We start from the raw sequence: 12,122 nt of genomic DNA on the forward strand, positions 1-12,122 counted from the left end.
TAATCTGTGAGATTCTTCTATAACCACCAAAAAAACCAGAGTGTGGAGCAGAGGCTGATGATATAGAGTTCTAACCATGACAAAAACATTCAGGAATAGCCTTCAGGTCCTGAGTTCAAGTCCTAGGACAAGTGCATACACACTTGTACAACTATACATACATATATGCATAAAATACGCAAATTTACTACTCTTGAGATACAGAATTCAATAATCCAAAATTATTTATTCCGTGATTTTCAAGAGCAACAGAACGGTATATAAATGTGCTATGAAATTATTTCTGGTTTCATGCATGCTATTCCCTATTTTCTCAATTGTAGCTAAGTAAAGGCATTCTATAATGAAATTGACTTATCTCTTTAGTTGTTTAAATATTACTATACTATGTTATGCTCCATATGTTACATTGCTTTTTTATTTAAAAAAATTCTTAGGATATTAACCCACCTAAGTTTAGCCTCTAGGATGCATCTCAAAATTCCTGCTGTAGATTTTTTCTTTAAGCTTTAAGCTTCTCTTCCATGCTTACATAGCTCCATGCACTGAATAGATAGCCATCTCTTTAGCGTCCTAGAAAGGTCATTTTCCACTTTGCATTTTCTTTTTCTTTTTTATTCAAAGACACATTGGAATCCCAGGATGAAACTAAGACTGCAAGTCTTCTCTCCTTCTGATCTTTGATTCATGGAGCTACTCTGATTCTGGAAAGAATGTTTAAGAAAATAAATAAACTAGCCAGGCACCGGTGGCTCACGCCTGTAATCCTGCTTATTCAGGAGGCTGAGATCTGAGGAACATGGTTCAAAGCCAGCTTGGCAGGAAAGTCCATGAAACTCTTTTTTTTTAATTAATTTATTTATTTATTTATTTATGTTGGTTGTGGGGCCTGAACTCTGGGCCTGGGCTCTGTCCCTCAGCTCTTCAGCTCAAGGCTAGTGCTCTAACACTTGAGCCATAGCTCCACTTCTGGCTTTTTCTGCTTATGTGGTGCTGAAGAATCGAACCCAGGGTCTCATGCATGCAAGGCAAGCACTCTACCACTGACCCACCTTCCCAGCCTTTAATTTGTTTTTTATTGTAAAAATACTGTACAGAGGGGTTACAGTTACATGAGCAAGGTAACGAGTACATTTCCTATCAAGCATTGTAACTTCCTCCTTTGTTTTTCCCCTACCCTCCCTTTCCTCCCACTTCCACAACTATACTCCTCCCCTCCCCCTTCTCCCCCTCCAACCTGGCTTCCCAGCCTAAATTGTAGAGTTCGTTTTTCAACATAGTGTTTTGTACATCTCATTTTTGTCTACTAATGATTCCAATTATCCATGTAATATTTATTATTATTATTATTATTAGTGGTAATCTGCGTTTGACATTTTTTTAACCTAAAAGTGACTAAACTTTCTTTTCCACTAGTGGCTTGAAATGTGTGTGTGTGTGTGTGTGTGTGTGTTTTCTGCCTAGCCTGGTTTCAAAAAATGATCCTCAGATCTCAGCCTTCTAAGTAACTAGAATTATACTAGTGCCCAGTTTGAGATTTATGTTTCTTGTGGAAGAGATTTTCTCCCCAATCATAAGGAGAGAAAGATTTCATTGTTTTCCAGTTAGTACATAAAGTATAGGTATTTTCTTTTAGGAGACATTATGCCGTTTAAACTAACCATTTCAACGGTAAGTTCTTGTAGTACCATTCAAGTGGATCCTTTTTACTATAACAGAAAACTAATGCCTAGAATGTTGGTTATAGGTAACTGCTGATTTTTAGCTTCCCGTTTTTCTTCCAGAATCTTGCCTTTTTTTTCAAGTCCTGGAGCTTGAACTCAGAGCCTGTGTCCTGTCCTTGAGCTTCTTTTGCTCAACGTTAGCACTCTACCACTGGAGCCACAGCACCACTTCTAGCTTTTCTGTTTATATAGTACCAAGGAATCAAACCTAAGGTTTCTAGGCAAGCACTCTACCACTAAGCCATATCCCCAGCCCCAGAATCTTGCCTTTGCCTGAGGAAAACAGACCACCTTTACCCTCAAGACCACAACTAATTCTCCACTGACAACAGAGTTCAAAATCCTAACCCTTCCCATGAAAAGTGGATTGCTCTCTGATATGCTTTCTATGTCTAAGTCCTTCTTACAGGTCATTGTTAAGGCCTTCTTCACCTTGCTTAGCATGTTCTCTGCAGCCTTTCTTCTGAAGATGATACTTGAATACATCATCTGCCTGAGTCCTAAATTCAGCTCTGTTTCTCTGGATCTGAACACACTCATTTTCAGGTAGATTTCCTACTCCGATCTTTCTTTGGACAAAGGTACTAGACAAAACTCCTGAAAAGGTAACCAGTGAGTGTTTTGTCAAAGCACCATTTTGAAGGCAGTCTTAGAAGCTTACCATGCAAATTGGGGGGGGGGGGGGGGAGTGGGGGTAGAGGGAGGGAAAGTGGGGGGAAAATGAGGGAAAGGGTAACAGGTTTGACAAGAAATGTACTCACTACCTTATGTATGTAACTGTAATCCCTCTGTACATCACCTTGACAATAAAAAAAAGAATGAGGAGACAAAGGCAACATGATAGATCTCTATAAAGGAATATGAAGCAGTATGAAGCTATGATATACTGTGTGAAGTTTGTCTTTCTTTCCCCTTTTTCCCCCTTTGGTTTATTCCTTGTTGTCACTGTTTTAGATTTTGGAACCCTGTGTCTTCCATATATGCTTATCTGATTTGAGGAAGGGAAGGAGATTAACAAAATTGTGAGACAAAGAACAAATGGTGAACTAATGCAACATCACTATTCATAAGACACTCTGTTGGATATGAACTTTACACTTGGAGGGCAGAGAAGTGGAGGAGAAAGTGGGAGAAAATGAGGGAAGGGGTAGCAATGTTCGACAAGAAATGTACTCATCACCTTACATAATTGTATCCCCTCTGTATATCACCCTTATAATATTTATTAAAGTTAGTGTCATGTGGAAAAATAGAACATGAGGATGAATAGCACAAAATAGTATGCGCTAAGTATGTATGCAGTATATCTTTTTTTAAAGGAAACATATTTATGTAATGAGATCATATGAAGTAGTGGGTTCCTAAGGAGAAGAAACAGATGAAAGTTAATAAGTACCACTAAATAAAACAATCAACCTGTCTACATTATTTTTTTGGTATTGGGGATTGAACCCAGGATGTTGCACTTCCTAGGCAACTAGTTCTTTTGCCACTGAGCTACATCCCAGCCCTAAACCTGTCTACTTATCCATCATCACCATGTATCTTATGTGTCTGGAAAACACCATCTGTCGAATAGCTAGCTGTTCAATTGGTCTACGTATTAACAGGAAATCTACCCAGTGACTGATGTTGGCAGTGTTCCATTGTCTGATGCCAGGGCCTACTACTGTGAACTTGAGGATTAAATGAAAAAGAAAAAAAGAGTAATATCAGAATACTTAAAGTTGATGAAATAAGGCAGATGTACCTTATTTTCTTTCCTAGAAGACAAGATACTGAAGATTTAAATGATTCTCTGTTATTTTGAAATAATCAAATGCTAGACAAAATAAATGAATTTTCATCAAAAAGTTACATCAAATTGTAAACATTTTGGAAACTAATAACAAAGGGAAAAGTAAACAAATTATGGTACATTCACTTAAGGTAATGATGTGAAACTTTGTAAAATGATGTTTGTGATTACTGCACAATAAGATAAAAAATGCTGGTATTTATTGAGCCAGATACTCATCTAAGAATTTTATGTTTTATCTTATTTAATTGAAGTATGTACTATCTTTATTCTTATTGTATATTCAAGGCTTTGATAAGAAAAGTCTTCAAGATTAACAGCTGGTGGATAGCAGACTCAAAGGCATATTGTCAAGAAATTGATCAAGTATGATATAAGACTGCGGGCTGATGTTTATCCTGATTTATTTCCAGAAAAGAAAGTTGAAGTTCAAACCTTTCAAATAGGCTTCTCAGACATCCTTAGGGTAGTTAGTTCATATGGAATACCAATTTTTATCTATTTTTCTTCAGGAAACATTTTAAAGTTTAGATACTTTACTTCTTTCCATATATGATAAAGCTAGTTATAAAAATATTTTCAAATTTATAAAACATATACTAATCTGGGTGATTCCAATTTTTCCCATCAGAAAGTAAGAAGAAAAATAACTGTTTTGTTTTGGTTTATTTTCCCTCATCTAAAATCTGTGCATTAAAATCAGAGCTCTACTTACTACATAGCAACCAACCTACTCTGGAGGTTAGAGATTGGTTCTAATGAGGTAAAGGTCATAGAATAAAGCTATATCCATGCCAATTAGCTTTACATGGAGCAAAACATTATTCCATGGCTGAATACTGAGTTTTACCTGTTCTAAAATTTATAAAATGGAATTAATTAGAAGATGCAATGACTCAGTAGAAATATTACACTATTAGTTGAGAGAGGAGATTTGAAGTTCATACCTTCTTGCAAATTGGGTACATATTTTTTCAAGCAACAGAAACATTCGAAGAGATTAGGTGATGTCATTTGTGTGGTGATATAAACTGAGTGATACAATAAATAAAATGCTTTCTAGAATGCAGTTAAAATTTTTGATTTCCTCTCAATCATGAAGTGTCAGGCTCTCTGTAGAAAATGTGTGAGATATTTAGAGTCGATCTAGATAGTTACATAAAAATTTATGATATATACATTAAAACTATTTATTTGCTTCTTCCTTATTCTGTGACAACCAATTTCCTCTGTAAAGTTAACTCTAACAGATTCTTATTTGTGCCTTTAGAGAAATTTGCATACTACACTGTATAAATTCACTTTACATTTTCTATTCTGTGGTGCTACATAGATTAATCATCTCTCATAATGATGGTAACTGAAGTCATATATTGCATAGCCACTTGGGCTTTTGTTTTTACAAGATTTAACAGCTTCTGCTTTTTGAACTGTTGATCATAAATTATACTTTGAATGTCATTTTCACTGCCCTACTTTGAATATGTAAAGTACAGTTGACATCTATAAATACATATACTAGTCCAAACATTATTTGATTAGCACAACATAAAGCTAAATTTATCATCTCTTACACCCAGAAACTTTGTACTAGATGTATCTTGTTCTCTATGTATCCTCCCTTTATTTAAACAAGATCCATCAAGGCTCTCAGAAATTAATTGAATGCAAGGTGCTGAATTCTCACAGTAGGTCAGGATGTGCACTGAACAGAAGTGAACAAAATCCAGGGAGCAGTCATCACTGAAGACCAGCCCCATCTACTTTTCATTCTTTCATTCTGTTACTTAGTTCAGAGCATTTGGAAGAAGAAGCTTCTATACTGAAACAAATAATTATCTGCAATACTACATCATTTTCATAACTTCATTTAGTCTTTTAAAATTTATGTAAAGGTGATGTATAGAGGGGTTACTATTATGTAAGTCCTGTAATGGGTAGATTTCTTTTTGAACACTGTCACCCCTTCCTCATTTTCTTCCAGTTTTTCTCCTCCTGACCTCATCACACTCTGTCCCAAGTTGTATAGTTGTTGTTTTTTTTTTTGTTTTTGTTTTTGTTTTTGCTGCAAAAAGCTTTATTTTCATTTGGTCCAAGGCTTGGGAAGGGCTCCAGGATGGTTAGTTAGGAAGTTTCCCAATGGCTAGAGGCAGAAGCTCGGGCGGAAACCCTGATATCTGTCTGGCGAGGCAGAGATGGCCCCTCAAAGCCTGCTGGACTCTGGAGTTTTCTAGTCGTGTCTGAGGGTGAGACATTCGAAAAGATAGTCGCCCAGCTGGGCCTGAGGGGCCGCTCCCAGCCTGCAAAGGTTGGTTAAGTGGTCGCCCATCTTCTTGATGAGCTTCACCTTTCATCCAGGAAGTGGTTCTCTAGGAGGTCACAGAGATGGGGGTCTGTGCGGGCAGAACCCAAGGCATGAAGATCCACAATGGCTTGGTTCAGGCTCCTCTCCAGGGCCAGGGCGGCTTCCATGGCTTCCACGGTTTTACCCCACTCATCCTGAGAAGGTTTCTGCATATCCTGGTTCTGCATCTTCAGGAGGCGCTGGGCGCCCTCACGCTTCTCCTCCGCCAACTCGCGGAAGAAATGGCCCACGCCCTCCAGAGCCACGTCGTCCCCATCGAAATAGCCCAGAGAGAGGTAGGTGTAGGAAGCCCGCAGATGCAAGTTGACCAAGCGGTTGACGGCAGCCTCCACCTCGGTGGAGTAATTCTGACGAATCTGGGAGGTCATGGCTGGTCGTCGATACAGAGCTAACCATAGAAAAAAACCGGCGTTGGTTGGTCCTGGAAGCAGGCCACGGGCGAGAAGATCAGGGTCAGAGGTGGTGAGTGGAGAGGCAGTTGGTGGTGGAAAGGAGGAGTCCCCAGGTCTGTTCCGTCCAAACACTGTTGAAGCAAGACACAGATCCGCGGGACTGGTGCGCGCTTCTGCTCCCAAGTTGTATAGTTTATTTCCAACATAGTGACTAGTGCGTATCATGGCTGAATTGTTTCACCCTTTGTCCCACTGTTTCTGTACTTCCTCTTTCCCTCTCCAAATCAGATAAACATATACAGAAATCAAAAACAGTGACAAAGGGAATAAAACAAAGGAAAGAAAAATATAAGCACAAACAATACAATAAAAATCCTCTTGTTTCCGTTTCTTAGAATTGATTTTGACAAACATAATTTTATATGATCATATACACATAGCTATTGAGCCCTTGTGATCCTCTTCTAAGAACATCCTCTTTTGTTCTCATTTGTGATGACACATAATTTTGCTAATTCTCTAATTAAGAAATAAAGTTCTCTTCCCTTACCTTCATTCTTGGCTGGCCTTGTACAACTCAGTTCAGCAGAATCAAAATCTCCAAGGCCTGTAAACTTTACAAGTTGTTCTCTAGAAAAACTACCCAAAACTCAGCACGCGTGCCAGCCATCAAAGATATGGCAAAAGAGGGTCAACAGAAGACTTGAGCTCAAGATTCTGTAGTCAACATCTAATGTTAAGTATCATGGAGGTGAAAGGTAGTAACTTCTTGAACTTTCTACTCCAGCCTAGATGCCAGTTCGTTAGAAGGAAACCCAGGTAAACTAAAAGAGGAATTTCTCATCCAAAGCACAGGAAAGATTAATTAGTGCATGAATATATGGGGAAAGAAATTTTGGAGTGGTAATTTCAGGTAAAATCCATATGAGCACATGTGATATATTTTAAACTGAGGTCTATGAGCAAAGAGACTGTGGGAAATATGTAATGATTCCAGGCTCATGAGTCTTAGTGTTCAAGCCATTCACTGTCACAGATTTGTCTAAAAGCCCAGTGTGGAATTTTAATGATTGGGGAGCCTTCTAAACCATGGGGGAACTTTTCTGAACCACTAAAAGCTATCCATTACTTATGATATTCTACTCTATAGCTGTATCTACTACTTAATCTATAGTATGGTATATTCACTCCAATTTTTCTTCATACTATACCTTTCATTTTTCTTTCACCTTATTTGTTTCTTTTTATTTATTGTTCTTCAGTGTCTTTTGATTTCACTATGAAAAATCCTGTCAACAGCTGCTAATTTTTATATAATTTCCTGTTAGTTCATCTCTTCTGATTTTATTGTTCTTATTTCTAGGTTGACTTTTTTTCCTATCTCTAAGTAGTTTTGCAAAGCGGTTTCATTCAACTAAGTTTCATTGCAAATACAATGAAACGTGATCAATGTCATCCATTTTCATTATTCTCCTTAATTTCTCCCAACCTCACCAGTCCCCTCAATTTACCTTGTTCCATTTTTACATCTGTAGATAGTGTGTTATTACTATATTTCCCTACCATCCCCATTTTTCTGCCCCCCTTTCCTTTGTTTTCACCCCCACCAATAACATGTTTCAACGTTCTGACATTTATTTTGTTAAACTTAAGCTTGTTGTTTAAAGTAGTAATAGCACTAGAATACTTCCTTGACTTTAGATTAAAAGTATAGTGTGCAGTTCCTACTACCAGAAAGGATTTCAGTAAGATTGAAAGTAGAGTCTGTGATGTTATGTTCAGTTATCGGTGAATGCAAACATGAGTCTGATCTCCAGCAGCTAGAAGGTGCAGAGGACTGTGTATAGACAGCAGAAAAGACTGATGTAATTGGCTTGTATCCTCTCCTTGAGGGGCACACACATCTGAATGGCTTTCTGTGGGAACTATTTACTATTCTCCTAAGTGTACAAATATTAATAAGCCCTCTCAGATCTCTTAAGAGAGCAACATAACATAAAAGTAGGATGAGTGGGCCGCAGGCAGGTCACACTCTGAGAAGTCAACTTCATTGACAAAATATAATGGCCAGAACGAAGCTGTTCCTGTTCAGAAGTCAGTGTGACCTCCTCTCTCTGCTGGAAGGTACAGACAGTGCCACGAGAGCTCTCATTGCAAATGTAGGCATAATGGAGAATCAAATAAGAAAAACATGAGAGAAGAAATAAGAAAATCCACTTCAAATGTGTCACCACATCAAAAACAGCCACAAGAACACTCAGCGGCCAAGTGGCATAGATCTTTGCATAAATTTGATGCAATAATTAAAAAAATGTAGGGTTAATTCCCTAGAGGCAGTACAGAAGCCTCAATGACACTCACTAATAAACTAAACATTACTGGGAACATTTTCATTTTAAATGCTCTGGAAATTATCCAAAAGATTTAGAACAACAACAAAAAAAAGTTATTCAAGAAAATGGAACACTTGAAAATAAGTCTAAGGCACTTTAATTACAAAACATCACTTCCCCCTCCCCCCCTACCCACTTGAGGGAGAAAGAAGACCATTAGAGATATGAACACATGGTCTGCTTCCTCCAGATTCTCATCAAACACGGTGCAATGTCCTCAAGAAAGTCACACCATCCTTAGTTTACATTTCCCCTCCCACTCTCTCCTACTCCATACTGCATAATTCTATTGCAGACCAAAGCATCTGAGAATCCCTGGGGCTCATTCTTCACCCAGCTCTCGTCATGGAGCACAAACTCCTCTTCAGGCACAGTATGCTAATAACACAGAAGTGCTAACCTGTCCAAATGCAAATTATGTCTAAGGTAGATGCACACCTTGGCAGGAGCAAGCTACCAAGACAAAACAAAAACAGAGTTGACTAAGTACCCAGGCTTCTGTTTCACTTACAAGGAAGGCAGGAGTTTCTAAAGGAATTAGACCACTGTCTCCCATCACATTTCCAGGAAATGAACAGAATTGTCCAGGAAAAGAGCCTCCTGCGTGTGTGTGTGGGGGGGGGGGGGCGGGAGAACTCCAACACTGTCCTCAAGGGAATGAATGTTACTTGGTTTACAGCCAAATCTAACCTGAAATTACTGTTAAAAACATTGAAAGCTTGATTATAGGCAACTAAAAGAAATTGGTACTTCTTTGAGAGTAACAAGCCTAAAGATTAAACAAATGAAATAAAATTCAGAAATTAGACTAAGGCTCAAACACTAGTTGATACAAAGGTCAAATTTGATCAGATAAGCCAGTGTAGAGACTTCTATACTCCAGGACATTCTATAGAGCAATTAGTCATTCCTAGTCCTCAGGTCTCACTCCCTTCCTTCCCATATAAATTCTCATCTTCATACAGTAATATTTTGAAACTGGATGTGCAGTCATCTTTGCAGATTTTTCCAGAGTTATATCTCAGCCTTGCTTTGAGCACAGCTTGAGATGCAAGTGTGGGAGTTTAGATTCTTTAAACTTTGCCATGACAGCCCTGTGGCATATACAATGTTCTTTCAGTTAGCACTTGGCTCACATTTTCTATTAACACATTATTAATAGAGATCAGTAACAACTCAAGCCATGAAAATGGATCTACGCTGGTTTAATTTCTACCACCACTGATTTTCCAGTGAGACCCCTTCCAAAGATGCTTCATCTGAGTTAAGCACTAGTAAAAGTCTTAGTCACTACCTCACTGAACACTGGCAAGAATCTTTACTATGATAAGATTGGAATATTACCTAGTGACAGTACTCCTTACCAGAAACACTAAGGGAAAAATGGCATACCTAGATTATCTATAAACAGAAAGGTGAGGGGAAAAAAAGAGAAGCAGATAGGATGGGAAGGGGAGTCAAGTTGTGGTGCGATACATAACTGATACTTGCTTGGTATTAAGAAAACAATTGTTTAATGATGTCAAACAGATACATCATAGAATACCTTATCTGATAAGAAAGGAAGATTAATAGAATGTCACTATATTCAATATCCTTCCTAGCTCTCTCTCTTTCTTTCTCTCTCTCTCAATATATATATAAATATATATATTGATATATATATACATACATATATATAAAATGAGATAGGACACAAGAATACATAGTCCAGTCCAGGCAAGGACAAAGCATTGAGAGGCTCTGTCTCCGAGTAATTCATTGCTGTTTATGCTATGTAATAGAAACTCCTGGGTGATGGACAAATGGGCAACATCCTTGCAAACAGATGGCATATGATGAAATTAATTGGCAAATATCACTTCAAATACTTCATATTATCTGAAACCACTCTATTGTACTTTGAAAACAAGAACAAGGATATCTAAGAAATTAAAATTGAATGAATAACACCAACATTCTGTTCTCATGTGTATATGAGCCCTTCACCTTGCCTATGAAATGTGTGTAAATAAATGCCTAATTCAATACTTCCCAAGGCTATCTACAAATTCAACGCAATACCTATCAAAATTCCACCCTCATTCTTCAAGGAAATAGAAGAGGCAATCCAAAAATTCATATGGAACAATAAAAGACCCCGAATAGCAAAAACGCTCCTCAACGGAAAGAACACTGCTGGAGGAATATCAATACCAAATTTCAAGCTCTACTATAAAGCCATAGTAATCAAAACAGCTTGGTATTGGCATAAGAACAGACCTCAGGACCAATGGAATAGAATTGAAAACCCAGAAATGAACCTACAGACCTATAGCCATCTAATCTTCGATAAGGGAGCTAAAACAATAGAATGGAAGACAGACAGCCTCTTCAGTAAATGGTGCTGGCAAAACTGGTTAACTACATGTAGAAAACTAAAGCTAGATCCTTATATATCACCCTGCACCAGAATCAACTCCAAATGGATCAAAGACCTTGAACTCAAAGCAGACACTCTGAAAACATTACAGGATGGAATAGGAGAAACCCTGGGTCTCCTTGGCTCAGGCCGAAATTTTCTGAATAGAGACCCGGAAACACAACAAATCAAAGAAAGTCTGGACAAATGGGATTGTATAAGGTTGCAGAGCTTCTGCAGGGCAAATGACATAGCTAGCAAGATCAATAGAAAGCCCACGGACTGGGAGAAGATCTTTACTAGCCATACAACGGACAAGGGTCTCATATCTAAAATATACTTGGAACTCAAAAAATTAAACCACCCAACAACAAATCCTCAAAGAAACAACTGCCCAATAAGTAAGTGGGCGAAAGACTTAAAGAGAAGCTTCTCTGAAGAAGAAAGAAGGATGGCCAATAGACACATGAAGAAATGTTCAACATCCCTAGCCATAAAAGAAATGCAAATCAAAACAACATTGAGATATCACCTCACTCCAGTTAGAACGGCAAAAATCAAGAACTCTAACAACAACAGATGCTGGAGGGGATGTGGACAGAAAGGAACCTTACTTCATTGTTGGTGGGAATGTAAACTTGTTCAACCACTTTGGAAAGCAGTATGGAGGTTCCTCAAAAGACTCCACATAGAGCTCCCCAATGACCCAGCAATCCCACTTTTGGGCATTTACCCAAATGATCACAAACAAGGCCACACTAAAGCTACCAGCACAACTATGTTTATTGCAGCATTATTTACCATAGCTAAGACATGGAACCAACCCAGATGCCCCTCAGTAGATGAATGGATCAAGAAGATGTGGTATATATACACAATGGAATTCTATGCCTCCATCAGAAAGAATGACATTTCCCCATTTGTTAGGAAATAGAAAGGCTTGGAAAAAATTATATTAAGTGAAGTAAGCCAGGCCCAAAGAAACATAGGTCCCATGGTTTCCCTTATTTGCAATATCTAGTATAGGTATGAGTCAAGCGGAAAAAGTC

General features: G+C 38.1%; 1 pseudogene; it reads right to left on the minus strand.

Moving 5' to 3' along the window:
- Positions 1-5,752: 5,752 nt before the first annotated feature.
- LOC122110157 lies at positions 5,753-6,458 on the minus strand (annotated as a pseudogene).
- Between the last annotated feature and the right edge of the window lie 5,664 nt (positions 6,459-12,122).

Source organism: Dipodomys spectabilis, unplaced genomic scaffold (genome assembly GCF_019054845.1).
Source record: "Dipodomys spectabilis isolate Male_0828 unplaced genomic scaffold, ASM1905484v1 ptg000075l, whole genome shotgun sequence".
Lineage (NCBI taxonomy): Eukaryota > Metazoa > Chordata > Mammalia > Rodentia > Heteromyidae > Dipodomys > Dipodomys spectabilis.